Source organism: Pinus tabuliformis, chromosome 7, assembly GCF_031772625.1.
Source record: "Pinus tabuliformis cultivar Carrire ecotype Pingquan chromosome 7, CPIR1, whole genome shotgun sequence".
In the NCBI taxonomy this organism is placed as follows: domain Eukaryota; kingdom Viridiplantae; phylum Streptophyta; class Pinopsida; order Pinales; family Pinaceae; genus Pinus; species Pinus tabuliformis.
Window position 1 is genome coordinate 1,319,965,852 of NC_142293.1, and position 22,583 is coordinate 1,319,988,434.

Sequence of the window (22,583 nt, forward strand, 5' to 3'; positions counted from 1 at the left end):
GTCCCTAATTCCCTCATGTTCCCCTTTCCCTAACAATCCCCTTATATTTATGTCCCCTTGGTGACAACATTTGAAAAAGTCAAACAACAATTGATTGGGTGCAAAGTCAGCAATACAGTTTAGCCATCTTGCCTTCAAAACCATGTCAGAAACCGAATCAGATTATGAGCAGAGTTATGACAGTGATTCAACACCAGAGGTAGAAGTGCCAAGGAGGCATCACAAGGGTGGTAAGGGTGATCGACATGTCAGGGAAGAGCCCACTTCTTTGGCTCAATTGCAAGCCTGTCCACTTGCAATGTCATGTTTTCAGTATCAATCATGCTTTGGATATTGTGAGAGGATCTCACAAATTCAACACCATAGAGAATTGGTCCGCTTGTTTGTCCTACATTTGCACAATGGCCATGTGAAACTTGCAGGAGTGGACTTCACCCTATCACTTGAAATTGTTGCTCAAGCCACCGAGATACCAAATGTTGAGGAAGAGTGGACCAAGCGCAAGCTGCTAGACAAATTTCATTATCAACCATACATCAAACCCGGATACATGAGGCACCTTACTGCTGTTTTTCCTTTCAGATTCCTAAGGGATGAGTATGAACCCTTGATGAGGCTCATTATGCGTTATTTCACTTGTGAGGGCAGATTTTCACGTTTATATTTGTACCATATCCGTTTGTTGATGCATTTAACCTGGGTAAGGATGATGAACATTCCATTTTTCATGTGCCGAAATATAGAGAAGATGGTGCCCGTAGTGCAAAGGAAGAACCCCGCACAGCAACTCAAAAGTATATATCATTATGCACTGATCGAGATCATAGTGATGCATCAGTTGGCACAACAGGGTATTGCTTGGGAGGATTTCATTTCTCGCGACTTCTTCATGGTGCCACAACCACCTCCCGAGATTGTCCATGATGAGGGAGGGCCTTCACATCAGTTTGACATTCCTGAGCCAGAGCATGTCAGCACTCCTCCTTATGTTACATATCAGAGAGGCCATAGGTCCTTATTTGCATCTGCACGACGAGTATTATCTCCACATCAGGTGGAAGGGGTCTCGCCTTCTTCATCAGCACAGCGAGTGTTATCTCCACATCAGGTGGAAGGGGCCTCGCTTTCGACAGCAACACAGGTACAAGAGAGAGGCAAGCAACCCAATATTGATGAGGGGCCATCAGGTGATCCAGGCATAGATGTTGTTGACCTTGATATCAGTTCTCCTAGCTTAGAGCCAAAGGAGATCATCCAACAACTAAGGGCTGAAAATGACTTGTTGCAGTTCTCCTAAGGGCTGAAAATGACCTTGATATCAGTTCTCCTAGCTTAGAGCAGCACAACAAGCAATTAGAGGATGAACACACTCTTGATGAGTCGCGGAGGATCTGAGAAGACCGGAACTTGGCTCGCAAGAGACCCGGTGATTTGACACCTAAGGAGCAAAGCTCTATGCTCATTCAGGTGAACACTCATTTAGAGAGGTTGATAACAAAGGCAAACATGGACAAAGACATGCTCCGCCACATGAAGAACCATTATTGGGCCCGCATGCATGTGTGCAAAGCAAAAATGAAGGTACTCAAAGCACGCTTGGCCAAGGCACTAAAACGGAGGAAAAGGCGCGATCCACTTCAAATTTTGGCTGAAGCCACCTTGAGGGAGCATGGTGCTCAATGATATACCTCCAGCTCAAAGTTCAGGAAATTTTGAGCAATTTTGGTCAATTTTGAATTTTTTGTGCCAAAAACAGGTTTTTGCCCTCAACATGTAGCGCGCCGCGCGCTACCCTTAAGTTGGGGAGGTCCATTTCATGAAAACTAAACATTTTTGGATTTTTCATGACAAAATACACTTTCTCAGCCAGTGCCAAGAAGTTTCATGAAGATTTGAGCTCCCAAAAGGTCAAAAAACAAGCAAAAAATGACCTTCTGCCACTTTTGGACACACAGGAAGCAGTCTTGGGAGATTGCAATTTTGGAGGGGCAAATGGCCACCAAATTGAGAAATTGCAATTGGGCTGGAGAGTAGACATCTAGAAATTTCCAACAATCCCACTTTTTCCTCATTTAAATGCCGGGAAGTGCCTCAAACGTGGCCTGAAAGGCGTGCTACGCATTGGGAAAATTTGCCAGTTTTGCACCTTCAGCTCAGGAAAACGCAACATTGACTAGTTTTGACTTTTTGGTGGGATTTTTCATCCTCTTTGATGTAATTGATGTAATTTCATGTTGAAATGACACTTTTTTACCTATTCTAGAAGATTCATTCATAAAATGGCAAAAAATTAATGAATGAATTGGTTTCCTAGCGTATAGAGGCAAGTTGTTTTGATTGCCTAGATTGTAGTGCTCAGTTTAGAATTGGTTGAAACAGCTCCTAGGATGATGAGCTCGACCCCTAGAGGCAAGGAAATGTGCTAGCTTGCCTATATTATGTACTTTCTTAGTCATTTTCATGGTTGGACTCTTGAGGGATAAGCTTAGACTGTATTACTCTTTGTATCTCTGCAATTTTGGCAAAGGAAAGACCAGGGTTTTGCAGCACTATTTGGGATTCCTGTGGTGATTTGTGTTGATGGTGTGTTTCTCTCATGTACTTTTAAGTTTGTTTATGTGTATCATTTTCCTACTCTTTTCTGCACATTAAGTAAATGAAGTGTTAAGGTAGAATTCATGGTTTCTATCCTCTGCCTTTAAGTTTGCTTAATATCTATGTTTTCATCTGTCTAAGGAGAACTCTCGAAGGATTCTTGCTCCCTTTAGCTCCTCACCGGTCATTCCTATCCATTCACTTAAATCAAAGGCATCAAGACAATCTCCTACCTTGCCCCAAAAAGACCTCTGCAAAAACTGTGTCTCATCCCCGCACCCAAAATTGTTGTGCTAAGTTTTCCAACAAAACTCTAAAAATTTAAAATCAAACTTTCCTTATTAGTTTACTAGCCTAAAATCAGTGTTCTTTATTGGTCATCTCCACCCTTTGAAAACCTTTTGCCGAGATAGACCCGGAGAGAGCCCTCTCCTGTCCCCGTAGGGCTAGCTACGAGGCTAAGTGGTTTGATGTTGCCTTGGATTTTGTCTTTTTCAGCTTGAGGCCAAATTCAAGCGCTAATAGTATCAGCGCAAGAATCACAATAGAGAAGAGTATTTGAAGTTGTCTTTGCAGGTGGATCGAATTTTGCAGGATTAATTCTTTAGAGCTAGCAGGATGGCTTTCTATGGATTGAGACTCAAGTATTCCCTTGATGGTAGCTCAAATTATGTTGCTTGGAAGGACAAGATGGAGGTAGTGTTAGAAGATAATGTGTTGAAGGAATTCGTAGATAATGATATCTTGAAGCCTCCAACATCTGATGCTCAAGATCTAGCAGAATGGAAGAAGTGTGTAGAAAAGGTGAGGAAGATCATATTGGAGGTAGTTTGAGACCATATTGTCTTGAATATCCATGGGGAGGAGAATCCATATGCAATGTGGAAGGCCTTGAAAGATTTGTTCCAAACAATAATGACCACAGGAAGCTGACACTGAAGGAAATGCTTCAGAATATCAAGATGCAGAAAGGTGACACAATACCACGGTACTTGAACAGGTTCACACAGTGACGTGATGAACTTCATCAAGTTGGTGTTACTATATAAGAGGATGACTTGGTGAGCCTAGCCTTTATAGGCCTTCCCAAGAGCTGGCACAACTACCAAGATTCAGTGAACGGGAGGGAGAAGCTACCAAATTGGGAACACATTTGGTCCGATTTGGTGCAAGAGGAGATAAGGTGGAAGACTAGAGACGGGACCTCATCCAAGGGTGAGGATGAGGAGAAATATGACTTGGTTGGAAAGGAAAATAAAGGGAAAGGGAAGAAATCCCAATCCAAACTGGATTCAAGTTAAAGGGGAAAGAAGAAAGATTTAACTAGAATTAAGGGTTTTCACTATTATCAATTGGGACACTATGCCACAAAATGTACACACAAAAAGGAAATCAAGAAGACTACAAGAGGAGGAATGGGTGAAGCCTTGGATTCATAGCTCGAACTTGCTTTTACCCTCATTGCATGCATGGAATGCATAGTGATGGGTAGTGTGTGGTATCTCGACATCAGTGCCTCATTCCAGATGACGGGCAACAAAGAAATTTTCAGTGACTTAGAGGAGAAGGATCAGATTCACATCGATATGGGAGATGATGGAAGGTATAGAAAGATATTCATTGGTACCATTGCTTTTTAGAGGAAGTATGGCTCCCCTCTCAGGCTCAAGGATGTGATGTATGTACTGGGTTTGAAGAAGAATCTAGTTTCTGTCAGGGTGTTGGAAGACCATGACTATGATGTCATTCAACAAAAGAAAGGCTTTCTTAAGACACATCGCCACAGGACAAGTGAATCAGATAGTGGTTCGAGTTAAGAACCTATACAAATTAGATATGGAAGATTGTGCAACATTGAGCACACAAGTAGAGAAGCTGCAAAGCCGAGATGTTGACAAATTATGACAGAGAATACTTGGCCATTTGCATCATGGCACTTTGAAGATCATGCAAAAATTTATATAGGCACTAGAGCAATGGGATACATGAAAAGGGTTTATCTTGGGGAATTACACAAAATCCACCTTCATTGATTGGGATAACAGGGCGCATGCAACCCTTGAAAGGATCCACTATGATGTATGTGGACCTTTCTTGACATCCTCCACTACCAAGCACATGTATTATGTTATATTTATAGATGATTTCTCATGGAAGTGCTGGATCTACTTCATGTAGAAGAAAGACCAAACATTCTCCAATTTTGATGAGTTTAAAGCACTTGTTAAGAAAGAGATTGGCAGGAAAGTAAAGGCTCTCAAGAACGATAACAATGGTGAGTATGTGTCGAATGATTTTTTTTTTTTATTGCAAAGGAATGCATTTGAAGGGAGTTGACAACACCTCATAATGCACAATAAAATGGGTTGTCTGAGAGGAAGAACAAAAATATTGTGGGAGCAGCATGAGTGATGTTGCATGAACAAAGCCTACCTCTACACTTGTGGGCTAAAGCATGCAACACACTGGTCTATTGGCAGAACATGAGTCCTTATAGGATTCTTGGCATGTGTACACCAGAGGAAGCTTTTTTAGGGAAGAAACCATATGTGTCACACTTCTGGATATTTGGATCACCATTTTACTGTCATGTTTCCAAGGAAGCAAGGAAAAAACTAGAGCCAACAATAGAGTTGGGCATATTTTTTTGGTACATAGATACACCTCAAAAATATTAGGTGTACTTACCATCCCTCATGATGACATTGGTCAGATAGGATGTGAAGTTTGATGAGGAAAAGGAAATAAGGTGTTCTCTTGAGAGGGAGCTTCAGTTGTAGTTTGATTAGGAGATTTTGTCTCCAAAGGAAGAACCTCAGGAAGTTGTGGAGAAACCTCAAGCAAAGGAGGAGAGAGTGGAGACATCCCCTCAAGTAGAGACATCCAAAGACGGAAGGAAGCAGACCAAGGAAGCTGACAAATTATTATAGGATGCTAGAGAGAATGCGGGATCACCCACATCACATCGCAGGCAGTGGAGGTCACTGGATTGGTACACTGGGTACGTGGCTCTGATGATTGAGCTAGTTGAGACAGAACCATCCTCATTTGAGGAAGTAGTGCAAAAACTAGTATATGTTGATGTTATGGTAGAGGAATATTATTCATTGTTAGAAACAATGTTTGGGAAGTGGTCCCAAGACCAACAAACAAATCAATGGTTGGTTTGAGATGGATTTACAAGGTAAAGCATTTAACATACAGGATCATAGAGAAACACATGGCTAGATTTGTGTCCAAGGGGTTCTCTCAGGTGGAGGGAATTGACTATGATGAGACCTTTTCTTCAGTAGCAAGGTACTCATCCATTAGGTCAATTTTAGCATTGCCAGCGCAGATGGGGTGGAATATACACCAGATGGATGTGAAGACAACATTCCAAAATGGAGTTATTGAGGAGGAGGTGCATATTCAGTAGTCAGAGGGGTTTGAGACCTTTGACAGAGAGTTGCATGTGTGAAGACTCAAGCGAGCATTGTATCGACTCAAGCAAGCACCCTATGCTTGGTATACTAGGATCAATTGTTATCTCACTAGTTTGGGCTTCACCAAAAGTGAAGCAAATGCAAACCTCTATCACATTGTGGTAGAAGGTAAATTATTGATTATTGTGTTATATGTCAATGAATTGATCCTTACTGGTGATGTGCATCTGATAAGATCTTGCAAGGAGGACCTTGCAAGTGTTAGGTGTGGAGCCTGATTATCTTCTTTATTCAAAGGTATCGACGAATTGGACCACATTTCGTAATGGGGCAACAACACTGCCCATTATTTGCACTGCAAGGGGGGTCCCGGGGGGGTGATGACGATTCTTTAGAGCCCCCCCACCTGGCGGGGGATCAAAGACAACGCCCCTGAAGATAAAAATAGATGTAAAATTTCCTTGTAAAATGTTGTAATTTCGTAGTCAATATGGGCCGTTCATTAGGTGGAAATATGACGATAGAAGTTATGTTTAATTTAGGGTTTTTTTCCCTAGAAGGCAACCCATCACTATATATGAGGGAATTGTATTGCAGCTATGTAGATGTGTATCCTGATCAAGAAAGAGAGAGGAGATTGTGTGAGAGCGAAGAGGGAATTACAACTGATCTGCTATAGGTTGTATCTCTTCATTTTGCTGGATAATGTAAACTGAAGGACTGGTTGTTTCTCCATGGACGTAGCCCAAATTGGGTGAACCACATACATCTATGTATTTCTTGTTTTATGTGTTTTCTGTGTTTATATTTCTGCAATATTTTATGTGTTGATTTGGTTTGTAATATATAATTTTCTAACAATTGGTATCAAAGCCGAAGGTCTATTTGGCTGATAATCTCGTAGGAGGGAAGAGTTCCTAGTTCGAGTGGGAGTAATGGCAGAATATGTTAGGTTTAGGGTCAAAAAATTTAATGGCCAAAACTACCAACTGTGGAAGATGCAGATGGAAGATTACTTGTATCAAAAATATTTGTACCTACCATTGAGCGGAAAGACAAAGAAGCCGACGAGTATGACATACATAGAATGGGCTATTCTCGACAGAAAGGCACTTGGAACATTACAACTGTGCTTAGTAGTGTTGGTAGCCTGTAATATTTCAAAGAAAATGACAACAGAGGGTTTAATGATGGCATTAGCCAAACTATATGAAAAACCCTCAGCCTCAAATAAGGTATTTCTTATGAAGTATTTATTTAATATGAAGATGTCAGAAGGTGGATCTGTTGTTGATCATTTAAATGAATTTAATATATTTTCCAGTTAGTTAAGTTCTGTAGGGGTAAATTTTGATGATGAAGTTAGGGGTCTGTTATTTCTGTGCTCATTGCCAGAAAGTTGGAATGGTTTAGTTATGGCCATTAGTAACTATGTCTTTGGATCTAGTACTTTAAAGTTTGATGATGTTGTCGGTGCAATCCTTAGCGAGGAAATGCAACGGAAAAGCTCCGATGAGACATTAGGTAATGTTTTGACTACAAATACTAGGGGAAGAAAAATTGAAAGATGAAAGATCCCAGGATATCGCAATAATTCAAGGAAATGTAGATCCATGTCTAGATCAGGGATAGTGTGCTAGAAGTGTGGGAAGAAAGGACACCTAAAGAAAACCTACAAGTCTTAGAAGGGAAAAGAAGGAGACACACAACAAGAAAACAATCATGAAGCGAATGTGACAGGTGATGTGTTGCAATATGCTTTGATTCTTTTATTAGAAAATATTATTGATGCCTGGGTGGTAGATTCAGGGGCATCATTCCATGCCGCACTTGATAGGAAACATTTTCATGATTATGTTCAAGGCGATTTTGGACGGGTTCGATTGGGTGATGATAAACCCTGTAAAATCATTGGAATGGGTACAGTTTTCATAAAACAATAGAATGGAAATCAATGGTTGTTGAAGGAGGTAAGGCATGTTCTAGATCTGAAGAAAAATCTAATTTCAACAGGGCAGTTGGGAGGTGAAGGTTGTGTAACTACTTTTACAGATAAAACCTGGAAGGTCACTAAAGGAGCATTGGTAATAACAAAAGGAGAAAAGGTTGGTACATTGTATTTATGCAATAGTATTTCTAATTCTATTAATGATTTAACCTCTACAGGAGCATATACGACATTGTGGCTGTTAGGATATTCCGACACATAGGATATAGTTAAGTTCAACTTGGTCTAGTATAGAGTTAGGTTAGAGTTAGGTAAAGTGTGTTTCTTTACCGTTGTACATTTTGTAACTTACAATCCGACGGTTCACTCTCACCTCGGTATTACCGACACTTGATCCGTGGCTTGACACCCGATTGGTCCATGAGTTCTATTTAAAGCGCATGGAGGGTCATTGTTCGGGTTATTCGTGCATGAGAGAAGCTTATGTAAATTTTCATTCTTTGATTAATAAATTGCCTGTAGTACCCACGTTGGGACAGGCCGTGGACTGTTTCCCTCCTTGCACTTTGAGGGTTTTAACCACGTCAAAAATACTGGTGTATTGATTTGAGATCTGGTTGTGAGCGGTGTCCTTTTGGTATTCTTTCTGAGGAACTTACCCTGTAAATTCCTACATGGTATCAGAGCTATTTGAGGGCCGCGTCCGTTGGTGATCCAAATCTGAAGCCGGTAGAACTGCATGCGGCTGTCGTTTCCTAGATCTGCTGTTTCTGACTGCTTTCGGGCCGAGAGGACTGCTCTGTTGCGTTCGGAGCATCTGTTCCAGTGAGGAACCCCTTTCGTTTCACGCGAAAAGGTTTCCGGTAGCCCTAGCTGCGTCATTTTTCAGATCGGGAGGTATACAGTGTTTTTTGCAGTTTACTGTTATTTTCTCTCTGCTTATTTCGGTCTCAGTTTATTTAGCCTTTTTTTTTAACCGGATCTATACCTTTCATTTCTGCGTATGCTCTTTGCCCTGCGACTCTGTGCGATCTGGGCAAATCAGAAACAGAAAGGAAGGATTTTTCTCATGCGTATGCTCTTTTCCCTGCACCTTAGTGTGATCTCGGAAAATCAGAAACATTGAGAAAAATATTTAGTATTTCGGCTAAAGCTAACTTTGAGATTTTTTTTTAAATTTCTAGTTTTTTGGCTAAAGCTAACTTCGAGCCGCAAGGTTCGTTTTTCTTTGCATATTCGTGTTGGGTTTTGTAGGGAAAAAGAGCTTTCTCAAGGCAAGCACGCAAACCAAGGCCCCCCCTCTCTCTCTCTCTCTCTCAAATTTTTTGTATAGATCAATTGGTTCAAAGCTATTTTAAGAGAGTAGAGGTCTTGGGTTCAAGTCTCCATTTTGTGGGGGCGGATTTTTTTTCATTCCCGCACATTCGCGCACTTTGCCGGCAACGTCAACAATTTTTTTTCAAAAAGCCATAACTTCTTCATCCGGAAGCCTTTTTCAGAGCCGTTTTTTTTAAAACCGCCTATTTTTTCGAGATCTATCCATTGGAACACTTACTTTCAGCATCTTCAGCTTCAGTGTTTTTAAAAAAATGGAAAGTCCATGCCAAGTCATTCTTGACAGCACTAACTACTTCCAATGGGTAACCTACATCGAAGATTTACTTAGAAGTAAAGGTCTCTTCAGAATAGCCACAGACCAAGAGAAGAAACCAAAAGATGAAGACAAGGCGGCAAAATGGGAAAATAGACAAGATCAAGCACGTGGTTTGATAGGGATGTCTATTTCTCCTGATCTTAGATTCCACATTGCAGAACTTGAGACTCCTCATGAAGCATTAGAAAAACTTGCTAAATTTTTTGGGATTAAAAATGAAATTAGAGCCCATCAACTTGAAAATGAGCTGCTTACTTTGGATCCTAATAATTTTTCTTGCATTGAAGATTTCTTGTCCAAATTCAAGACCCTTAGATATCTCTTGGAAGGTGTTAAAGTTAAGAAAGAAGATGGTAACCTTATTTATTCCATCCTTACTAAGTTGGGACCAGCCTACTCTGTATTTGTTTCCACTTTCCATTCTACAAGGGAAGCTTTCATTTGTCAAGGACAAGACTACAAGGCCCCTTCCTTTGACTCCTTTTGTGATTCCTTAATAAGAGAACAAGAAAAACTCTTACACCTTGGTCTTCTTAATCTTGGAAACTCTTCCACGAAAGCGTTAGCCGCCCAGCAGCAACCAAATTCAAAGAATCCTAAGAAGTCATATCCTCAAAAGAATGGTCCTAAACCATCTCAGCCTCAAAATGAAAGATCATTTCAGCAAAATGATAAGACCAATAAAAACAAATGGAAGAAGACTGATAGACATTGTAACTTTTGTAATCGAGACGGCCACTTAGAATCTAAATGCTTTAAGAAGATGGAAGCCTTGGAAGCCGCAATGAAGAAACATAACATCCATGTGGAGCCTACTTCAACTTCAACTTCCGGAATGGCACTCTCTGCATGTCATTGTCAATCATCTCAGTCTGGTTATGCATTAAATGTATCTTCTTCTTCTTCTCATTCTCATGAGTGGCTCATTGATTCTGGAGCCTCTTGTCACATGGCCAAAAACCAAGCCATGTTTTCTTCTTTAAATGATTGTAACACCAAAAATATATATATTGGTGATGATAGATCTCTTAATGTTGTAGGGACTGGAACTGTTCATCTAGACAATGGTCAGTTTAATGATGTATTATGTGTTCCAACCTTATCCTGCAACCTTCTATCTGTCTATCAGATAACTCATTCAGGTGAAGGTAAAATTGTTGAATTTTCACCTCATGATGTTGTAATCAAGGATCTAAAAGATCCTAAACAGATTCTAGCTACTGGTCTTGCTGATGATTCCAAAAGGTTGTATAAGTTTCACAACTTTGGGTCATCAAATCTTCCCTCAGTATTTGTTGCTCATAATGATGAAGTGAGCAAACTTTGGCATGAGCGATTTGGTCACTTAAACTATCGCTCCCTTCAGCATCTATGTAAAGAAAATATGGTGACAGGTCTTCCTATGGTATCTTGCAGAGATGGTGTTTGTTCCGGATGTGTACTCGGAAAACATCATCGGGACAGTTTTGACAAACGTGCCTCTTGGCACGCCTCAGCCCCTTTACAGCTTGTGCACAGTGATTTATGTGGTCCTCTTCCTGTTGCTTCATTCTCTGGCTGCAAGTACTTCTTAACTTTCATTGATGATTTCTCCAGACGCACTTGGGTATACTTCTTAAAACTCAAGAGCGAAGTATTTAACACTTTTTTGGCCTTCAAAGCCTTTGTTGAAAAACAATCTGGACATCAAATTCTTAAGCTAAGAACTGATAATGGTGGAGAATATGTTAAAAACACATTCATCAACTTTTGCACCGAAAATGGAATTCAAATGCAACATACTGTTCCATACACTCCACAACAAAATGGTGTAGCTGAAAGGAAAAATCGCACCTTAAAGGAAATGGCTAATTGTATGCTGCAATCTAAAGGACTCAGTCTTAGTTTTTGGGCCGAAGCAATTAATTGTGCAAATTATATAATCAATCGCACTCCTACTAAGGTTCTAGAGAATATCACTCCAGAAGAAGCTTGGAGTTCCATTAAACCAGATGTAAGTCACTTTCGTGTGTTTGGAAGTGAAGCATGGGCCCATATTCCAGATGAAAAGCATAAAGCTTTAGAACCTAAGAGTGAGAAATGTACTTTTGTTGGATATTCTGAAGATGTAAAAGGTTATAGACTTATTCCATTTAAGTCCAAAAATGTTATCATTAGAAGAGATGTAAAATTTGATGAAAATAAATCGGCCTGCGAGCCTAGTCCGGCGGATGTGCCACCTCTTCCTATCTCTTCTACTTTTGAAAACATTTCTTCTTCAGATGATGAAAGCGAGGATGATAATCCTCCCCCACCTTCTCAGGATCCTCAACTTCCAAGATGGGTCCGTGCTACTCGGGATGCAGCAGGTGATCTTGCCGGTGATCCCACAGATCAACGATGTACACATTCTCAGTTTGAAAGAGCCTCTTCTTTACTGGCTCAAGCTCCAGTAAATCATGATCCTGACACTTTTGCAGAAGCTTCAGGCCATCCACATTGGGAAGCAGCTATGAATGAAGAATATCATTCATTGATGACAAATGATACATGGGATCTTGTTCCTCTACCAAAGGGACGCAAACTTGTTAGATGTAAATGGGTTTACAGAACCAAGTATGGACCAGATGGGAAAGTTGATAAACATAAAGCTCGTCTCGTTGCTAAGGGCTTTTCACAGGTTGAAGGCATTGACTACACTGAAACCTTCTCCCCTGTTGCCAAAATGAACTCTATCCGCCTTGTTCTTTCCCTTGCTGCCTCTTTAAAATGGGAAGTCCATCAGATGGATGTTAAATCTGCCTTCTTGCATGGGGACTTGCAGGAAGAAATCTATATGGAACAACCCATTGGCTTCATACAAACAGACTCCAGCCTTGTTTGTCGACTTAAGAAATCCCTTTATGGCCTCAAGCAAGCTCCTCGGGCTTGGTATGCCAAAATGGATAGCTTTCTTTTAGAATCTGGCTTTTCTAGGTGTCATTCTGACAATACTGTCTACACCAAGAAAGTGGGCAACTCTCTTATCATCCTTGTTCTTTATGTTGATGATCTTATTCTTACTGGTAGTGATCCCAACCTTATAAACCATGTGAAGTCCAGCCTTAAAAAGAAATTTGAAATGACAGACTTAGGACACTTACACTATTTTCTCGGTCTTCAAGTCTTGCAATCCCAAGAGGGTATTTTCCTTTCCCAGTCCAAGTATGCTTGTGATATTCTTCGTCATTTTCACATGGAAGACTGTAAGCCAGCCCCTTCTCCCTTTCAGTCTGGAGTCAAACTTTCAGTCTCTTGTACCTCTCCTGAAGTTGATGCTACCTTATACCGTCAACTTGTCGGAAAACTCTTGTATTTAACCCATACTCGTCCTGATCTTTCCTTTGCTGTTGGCCTTGTTGCTCGTTTTATGCAAAACCCCCGTGAAAGTCATTGGAAAGCAGCTAAAAGAATACTTCGTTATGTTCGAGGTACAGTACAGTTTGGGATTCATTACAGTGCCAAAGCAGCTCCTCTGTTAGTTGGTTTCACTGATTCTGATTGGGCTGGTGACCCTGATGATCGGAAGTCTACTGCCGGTTATGTCTTCACTCTTGGTTCTAGACCTATTACATGGGCTTGTAAGAAACAGGCTGCCATTTCTCTTTCGTCAGCAGAAGCAGAGTATCGTGGTGCCGTGGAAGCTAGTAAGGAAGCCTTGTGGCTTCGTCAGATCCTATCAGAGTTTGGCTTTGAGCAGCAGCATCCAACCACACTTTGGTGTGATAATCAAAGTGCCATTCAGCTATGCAAAGATCCAGTCCAGCATCAGCGCAGCAAACACATTGAACTACACATGCACTTCATCAGAAAGCTCATTCATGACCATGTTCTTGAAGTGCAATATTGTCCAACAGATGATCAGGTTGCAGACATCTTCACAAAGGCTCTCACAGAGGCGAAGTTCACTAAACTTCGATATATGCTTGGAGTTCAGGAAGTTGTCACTAAGGGGGGATAGGCTCTAGTGCCTCCTTCCTTCTCCTATTGTGTCATATTTGTAAATCCTTCAATCCTATCCCAAGTTGTTCTTAAGGGGGGATGTTAGGATATTCCGACACATAGGATATAGTTAAGTTCAACTTGGTCTAGTATAGAGTTAGGTTAGAGTTAGGTAAAGTGTGTTTCTTTACCGTTGTACATTTTGTAACTTACAATCCGACGGTCACGATATGTAGTGATCCGACGGTTCACTCTCACCTCGGTATTACCGACACTTGATCTGTGGCTTGACACCCGATTGGTCCATGAGTTCTATTTAAAGCGCATGGAGGGTCATTGTTCGGGTTATCCGTGCATGAGAGAAGCTTATGTAAATTTTCATTCTTTGATTAATAAATTGCCTGTAGTACCCACGTTGGGACAGGCCGTGGACTGTTTCCCTCCTTGCACTTTGAGGGTTTTAACCACGTCAAAAATACTGGTGTATTGATTTGAGATCTGGTTGTGAGCGGTGTCCTTTTGGTATTCTTTCTGAGGAACTTACCCTGTAAATTCCTACAGTGGCATCATAGGCTCGGGCACATGAGTGAGAAAGGGATGCAGATTCTTCACTCAAGAATTTTTTTTCCAGTTTTGAAGCATGTTGATTTGGAATTTTGTGAGAATTTTGTTTATGGAAAACAGAGAAGAGTCAGATTCCTTAGATTTGGGAAAGAAAAGAAGAGCGAAAAATTAGAGCTTATGCATACAGATGTATGGGGACCTACTTATGTATCATCTCTTGGTGGCTCTCATTATTATGTTACTTTTATTGATGATGCAACCAAAAAAACATGGATTTATTATATTCGAAATAAATATGATGTATTTGATACTTTCAAGAAATGGAAAGCTTTGGTTGAAATGAGACATTAAAAAGGTTGAAGTGTCTCAGATCAGACAATGGAGGTGAATATTGCAGCAAAGGGTTTGATAGGTACTGTTCAAAGAATGGAATTCGCAGAGAGAAGACAGTTCCAGGAACACCACAAGAAAATGGTGTGTCAGAAAGGATGAACAGGACAATCATAGAGCGTGCAAGGTGCATGAGATTGCATGTAGGATTTCCTTTACAATTTTGGGCAGATGCTGTTGATACTGTTGTTTATCTATTAACAGAGGGCCTTCAAGTTCATTGGATGGTGGTATTCCAAAGGAGGCATGGGTAGGTAAAAAGGTAAACTACTCATTTTTAAAGACTTTTGGTTGTGAAGCCTTTGTCCACATTAATAAAGAAAATAGAACAAAGCTTGAGGCAAAAAAAAAAAAAAAATGTACTTTTATTGGATATGGTGTTAATGATTTTGGTTATCACTTTTATGATTATGAAAAACACAAAATCATTAGGAGTAGAGATGTCAAATTCAATGAAAAGGTTTTGTATAAGGACTAGATGCAGGAAAAGAAATAGGAGAAAGAAAACAAAGAATACACAGTGCTTGAAGAGATCACAGAAAAAGTGAAGGTGCTTGAAAATCATAATGATCAACAGCTAGAACAACAAAAACAACCACAACAACAAGAGGCTCCTAAAACACCTGAAAGTGGTGTTATAATATATACCAGGATAAGTAGACCTCGTGAATGATACTCTCCTTCATTGTATTATGTATTGTTGATTGATTCTAGTGAACCAAAATGTTATGAAGAAGCAGTGTAGGTAGAAACCATGAAGAAGTGGGAGTAAGGCATAAAAAAAGAGATGGACTCCTTAGTACATAACCAAACTTGGGACTTAGTTAGGTTGCCTGCAAGTAAAACAACATTGCAAAATAAATGGGTTTACAGATTGAAGGAAGAAGATGGAGGTAGAAAAATGTATAAAGCTAAACTTGTGGTGAAGAGGTTTGCATAGAAAAAGGGTATAGAATATGATGAGATATTTTCTCCCCTTGTTAAAACGACTTCAATTAGAACTATTTTTAGTCTAGTAATAGCTGAAGATTTTAATCTTGAGCAGTTAGATGTAAAGGAAACCTTTCTCCATGGGGATTTGGAGGAAGAGATATATATGTAGCAACCACAAGGATATGAGGTAAAAGGGAGGAGAAACTAGTGTGCAATTTGAAGAAGAGTTTGTATGGCTCAAAACAGGCTCAAAGGTAGTGGTATCTAAAATTTGATAGGCTTATGTCTGAACAAGGTTATACTATATGTCACTCTGATCATTGTGTTTATCTCAAAAGGAAAAATGATGGAAGCTATATTATATTGTTATTGTATGTAGATGACATGCTTGTTATAGGTTCTAACATGCAGGAAATAAATGTGCTCAAAATAAAATTGGAAAACTCATTTGCAATGAAGGATTTGGGTGCTGCAAAACAAATCCTTAGTATGAGAATAAATAGAGACATGAAGAATCACAAATTAACATTGTCTCAGAGTGAGTAAATACAAAAGGTGTTGAAAAGATTTAATATGAAAAATGAAAAACCAGTTAGTATACCTTTGGCTAGCCATTTCAAACTAAGTAAGGAGGTGTGTCCCAAGACTCAGGAAGAAATGGCTTATATGTATAAAGTTCCATATGCATCAACAGTTGGAAGATTAATGTATGCAATGGTCTACACAAGGCCTGATATTTCACATGCAGTGGGAGTTGTAAGCAAGTGCATGGACAATCCAAGAAACATTGGATGGTGGTGAAGTGGATTATAAGGTATTTGAGAGGTACCACAAATCAAGCATTATGATTTGGTGGTTCAAACATTTCTCTACAGGGATATGTTGATGCAGATATGGCAGATGATAGAGATAACAGGAGGAGCACCACAGGGTATGTGTTTACTATAGGTGGAACAACTGTCAGCTAGGTTTTAAAACTGCAAAGTGTTGTTGCACTCTCAATGATGGAAGCAGAGTATGTTGCTGCTACAAAGGATAGTAAAGAAATGATTTGGTTACAAAGGTTTCTGGATGAATTGGGTAAGAAGCAAGAGTTTGTCAGGTTATATAGTGACAATTAGAGTGCCATACATATTGCAAAGAACTCTGCATTTCATTTCAAGACTAAACATATACAGCTCAAGTACCATTTCATATGGTTAGTGTTGGAGGATGGACAGTTGAAGCTGGAAAATATACACACTAGCCAAAATCCTGCAGATACGTTAGCAAAAGTTGTAACCAGGGAGAAACTCAGATTCTACTCAGTTTCAATTAGTCTTCAAGTATGATGATGAATATGAGAAACAACCAGGTCCCAAGTGGAGTCATAGTCCAACAAATGAAGCAGTGGTGGGGTTGCTATAATCAGTCTCTAAGTGGGAGATTGTTGCGTGTGGAGCCTGATTATCTTTTTTATTCAAAGGTATCACCGCCTTAGACCCCAATTCAAAATGGGGTGGAAAGGTCACCTGTTATTTTCACTACAAGGGGGGTCCATGGGGGCGACAATGATTCTTTAGATCCCCCCTCGGCGGGGGATTGGGGGTAGTGCCCCCGAAGCTAAAAATAGATGTAAAATTGCCTAGTAAAATGTTGTAATTTCGTAGTCAATCTGGGTCGTTCATTAGGTGGAAATTTGACAATAGAAGTTATGTTTAATTTAGTGTTTTTTTCCCTAGAAGGAAACCTCTCACTATATATGAGGAATTGTATTGCAGCTATGTAGATGTGTATTCTGAGCGAGAAAGGGAGAGGAGATTGTGTGAGAGCGACGAGTGAATTACATTGAATTTGTTGTAGGTTGTATCTCTTCATTTTGTTGGATAATATAAAAGGAAGCACTGGTTGTTTCTCCATGACGTAGCCCAAATTGGGTGAACTGCGTATATCTGTGTCTCTCTTGTTTTATGAGTTTTCTGTGTTTTTATTTCTGCAATATTTTATGTGTTCCATTGGTTTGTAATATATAATTTTCTAACAAAAAGAGAGTTTAAGATGAAGGAAATGGGGCTCATGCATTATTTCGTTGGTTTGGAAGTATGGAAAGGAGATGGGAAACTATTTGTCTTTCAGGGAAAGTATGCCAAAGAGATACTGAATAAGTTCCGCATGGAGAGTAGCAAAGCCATGGACACTTTTCTAGCAGGTAACTGAAGGAAAGAGGATGCCACTTCAGGCGAGGAAGTGGAGGCTACCATTTACAGGCAACTTATGGGTTCACTCATGTATTTGGTGAATACATGACCGAACATGTGTTATGTAGTTAAACAACTTAGTCAAGCCATGGTTAAGCCAACTAAACTGTATTGGAAGGCAACAAAGCATGTGTTGAGATACCTCAGAGGCGCTACTCAGTTTGGTCTTTGGTACAAATAAACAGAGGGAGTGAAGTTACAAGGCTTCACATATGTAGGTTAGGCGGGGAATCCATCATACATGAAGACCACTTCAAGAGGAATTTTCAGTGTTGGTTCAACAACAATTTCTTGGTACAACAGGAAGTAGAGATCTGTGGCACTCATCTTAGCGGAAGCAGAATACATGGCTACAAGTCAAGCAACATGCGAGGCTATCTAGATGAGAAAGATTATTGTTGGGTTATTTTATCAGAAGATGGATCATACAATGACTTACTGTGATAATCGGAGTTGTATCAAATTCTCTGAGAATCTAGTATTTCATGATTGATCCAAGCATATCGACATATGGTATCACCATCTATGAGATTGTGTGCAGAGCTAAATTATGTTGTTACGGTACATTCTGACAGAGGAACAAGATGCAGATATTTTGACAAAGGCATTTTCAAGAGGAAAATTCAACTTCCATAGAAGCGGGATTGGGGTATTTGATAATCCATTTCTTGCGGAGGAGTATTGAAAATGTGTCGGCTTGATGGGGCCTGACCTAGGTTCGGAGTTAATTATCCAAACAAATCCCTACACTACTGGCCCTTTCGGCATCAGCTTGTGGTGCGCTGAATGAAGTCTCACCTGAAGCAGTATTGGGGGATGCTGGAACCAAGTTTTCGCACCCTTGAGATGTCTGAGGGGTCGATTTAGTCCAATTGTGCCTACCTTCGCACAAGTTACTTCGCGCACTATTCTGACCTGTGATACCTTCGCGATCTGCTATAATTGTCCTTTGCGCAGCCCTAACCAGGGGGCTGAGTTGATTTCACGCTGCTATGGCAGCGATCTATGCTATTTCCCCAAGTTACACCGCGTATATTAATTATCCTCTTATAGATGTTAGTCAACTTCGTGTAACCAAATAATTTAACTCACATTCACTTAATCTACACAGTTATATATGTTTGCGCACCATATAAACAAAAGAAATACAATTTATACCCAATATATTCGATACAGAAAACAAGAAATAAATACACAGAATTGATGTAAAACTTCTCTTTATTAATGCTTCAATAGTTACAGACTCGACTCGCCCTACGCACTCAGCTGCAGGGGTCCATGCACTCAACTGCAGACTACTAGGTCTCTGCGCACTCAGCTGCAAATCCTTCTCCTACTCTACAAACCAAAGACTCAACTTTACACTTAGATCTTATGCTATCCTTCTATTCCATGATCACTACTTGAATTAAATGTCTCAACTACTTAGAGCCTCACTCTATTTATATAATCCCATGGTCCGTGGACCATGGGTAGATCTCTAAATCTGACATTACATTACAAAATTGAGGGCAGACAACCCTATGACTCATTTACAACTTCGCGCTCCACACCCACAAAATGCAGAGTCTTTACATCGGATTTACAATTTTTAGCCAAAATCTAGGCTTTAAGCCCCAAAACTTTCCTTGGGGGATCCCGCGCCCAACAGGCCCCTAACACAAACATCATGACTCACCCTCGAGTCATTATGTCAGTGTGGAGATCTTCGCACAGAGACCTCCCAACTCTGCTTGAACTGCTACAAGATCGACATCGCACTGAGCAGCTACCTTTTGCACTTCCTAGACGCACTGTTCAGAGACCGCGGTAGCTGAACTGGTGTCCTGAATCTGTTCCTATGTACCTTGCATCTGCACGAGCTTTGCTTCGATGGAGGCTGTAATGACGAAGGCCTCATCGATCCATGGTTGTACGCATGCCTTCAAGACAACTTCCTTGTGTTGAGCAACGTCCACCTGCTCCTTGAGCGCTTTCGCTTGCTGCATCCGCGCGAGCCTCTGTGTAAGGGATACCATCTGCGTGGTCCCTTTTATTTCGTCATACTACTGCTGTAGCTCACACGCCTCTGTTTCTAGGTGTTGTATATTCGGGTCCTCCTACAAAGTAGTGAGGACCTCGAAGGACTCTTCAAATAACTTGGTATAGTCCTTCACTGCACTGTTGATCTCCGTTATTCTGGTTGTAATAGCGTTGACGCACTGTTCCTTCACCTCTAGCGGAGTTGAAGGCTACGCCTTCAATTGGAGCTCAACTATCTAAAGGTTCAGCTCCAGCTGAACCTTGGCCATCTCTTCCTTCACCTCGCACACCCCTGCTGCGAGTTTCCGGATGCGCGCCTCCACTGGGTCTTCTGCTGGGATGGCCAACTCTGGGACCATCTGGCAGGCGTCCTCAACCACCTGCACAATCTGTCGGTTCTGCGCCACTACCTCATCACGCTGCAAGCTCAATTGTTCCATATTGATTCGCTGCTCACTCATGACGTGGAGCATGCAACCCTCCTTGGCTCACAATTCTGCAGTCATTCTGTCCTGTAGAACATAGAGCATCTCTCGAGGGAGCGCAACCATGTTTATTCCAACTCCCTTCAGTGCACTGACCATATGCTCCATATTTAAATAGGAACGCAACAAATTACAGAGATAACCATAAACATCGAGATGCAGTGGAAATAATACTTCATTTCATTAATGTAAAATACTAAAATATGCTTACAAATAGAAATGAAAATAAACCAGCAAGGACGATGGTAGCTTATCTCTAAGAAGAGATGTGGCTGCTACATTCCTCTGAACTAAGTTACAATGAGGCTTGAAGGCCTATTTATTGTTGAGAAACAATGGAAAACCCTAAACATCCAAAAACCTAACCCTAGAAGATGAAACACCAAATTGTGGACCCAAATTGGGTAAATTGGTACATCAACTTCCTGGGGTCGTAACTTTGGCATCCGATCTTCGTTTGACGCGTACAATAGTTTTTTAGAAAGGTCTATCTGAGGACTATAACTCTGGGAATAGCAACATTGATATACGACCCATGTTATGTTGCTCTCGGTTTTCCCAAAAAATGTTGTTTAGGGCCTCAAAACGGCTCTGGAAGTTCAGGACCCGAAAAACTGTTAAAAATTGTAAATTGTGCTACAATTACGGAAACTGAAAAACGGAAAGAGACAGATGTGGGGGTCAAGTGGGATAGTTGGGTGGCCACCAACATCCACCTGGATCATTCCTCCCCCCTTAGGAGCAATGTTCCCCATTGCGCTGAGTTCCTCCATATGCTGAACTTGGTCCCTGATGAGCTGTTCTGTAATCTTTGATGTGTCCAGTAATGGTGGGAAGCATGGTAGAGGGTGGTCCACTTTGAACACTTGGTGTAAGCGAAGGAATGGAGGAATTCTTCGCTCCATGCTGGGCTCCAAAGCATTGTTTCCCACAACCTTGGTAATGCTATAAGGACCATGTCGAAGTGGTATGAGCTTCTAATGGGCTCTTGTAAGGTGTTCTTTCTACAGATGTAACTAAACTTTGTTGCCCACCTGAAAGTTGTGTGGTGCCCCTGTGGGTGAGGAGAAGCTGTTCCTGTGTTCTTTCATGACCGTATCCCTCTGTTGCTGATGCTGCGTGGAGGAACCCTTCGCGGGGGTCATGGATGTGGTGACGATATTCCCCTTATTTGGGAGCGAACCAGACAGAAAATGAATTTCCTAGTCTAGGAGATGAGCTTGCTGAATTTCTTAGCCGTGATCAAAGAGGTGGCGGTAGGTGCGACCCTCTAGTATCCTGTATAATGAATTACAAAAAGAAATAATGACATCATGAGGCCTTGAATCATACACAACATGTCGCCTCCACAAGTATGGCTGGCCTAATAATACATCATAAACATCCAGAGGTGCAACATCACACAATACCTCATCTGTGAAGGGTTTGATGCTATAGGGCAGGTGGTACTGCTGGCAAACTCGGAGATCTTGTCCTTGGTGAAGCCACCCGATACTGTACGACTGCAGGTGTGGTGTAGTCAGTAGGCCCAACCACTTCACGACCTCTGCTGAAATGAGGTTCTTTTGGTTGCCACTGTTGACAATGAATTGCAGCGGCGAACCCTTCACCCACATCTGTGAGTGGAAAAGACGTTCCCCCTCCTCTGGATCTTTGGGCTCATTCTTCTGGATCTTGGCGATGGCAACAATGGCACTGGGCTCCGCATCAATGATCTGCTTCCCTTTTCCATTCCACTTGTTGGGTTTTGGCTCAGGGTTGGAACATGCATCTGATTCTGAAGCCTTCAACTCGGCCACCAGCGATTGCTTGGTTCAACACTCACTTGTGTTGTGAGTGGGGCTCTTATGGAACTCACACCACTTTCCTATGTCCTTCTTCGACTTTGTGGTGTTGTTATTTTCTTGTGGCTTCGAAGGGTTGTCTTGGGTTTCGCCATCTTAGCTTTGTCCTTGGTTCTGCGATTTGGGGAAGCCTTTCCCTTGCTTCAAATTCGCAGATCCAAAGTCTCGCTTCTTCTGTTTAAACTTATGCGCGATTTTGACAGCGTATCGGTATGCCGTGCCGAGCGAGGAGATGTTTAGGAACTCCATCTCTTCCTCGATGTACCTATGTGGGTAGCCGCAGTATTTGAGTACCAAATGTAGCTCAGAATCCTTGATACCCAACTGTGTGCGAAGGGTATGAAAAATGTTTGTGAACTCTGGCACATCTTGGTCCCTTCCCTGTTGTAGCGTGGTCCACTTTATGTATTTGTCCTCATAGCTTTTGACAGGGTAGCACTGCTCCTTGATGGCATACCAGAATTAATTCCAAGTGGGTGTGGCTGAAAATAGTGAACCTGTACTTTCATCCTTTTGTTTGTAGTAG

At 41.1% G+C, this 22,583-nt stretch overlaps 1 pseudogene; it reads right to left on the reverse strand.

The window, feature by feature from the left end:
* LOC149252434 (expansin-like B1) overlaps positions 1–19,694 on the reverse strand; it is a 60,587-nt pseudogene extending 40,893 nt beyond the window's left edge.
* Positions 19,695–22,583: the final 2,889 nt, after the last annotated feature.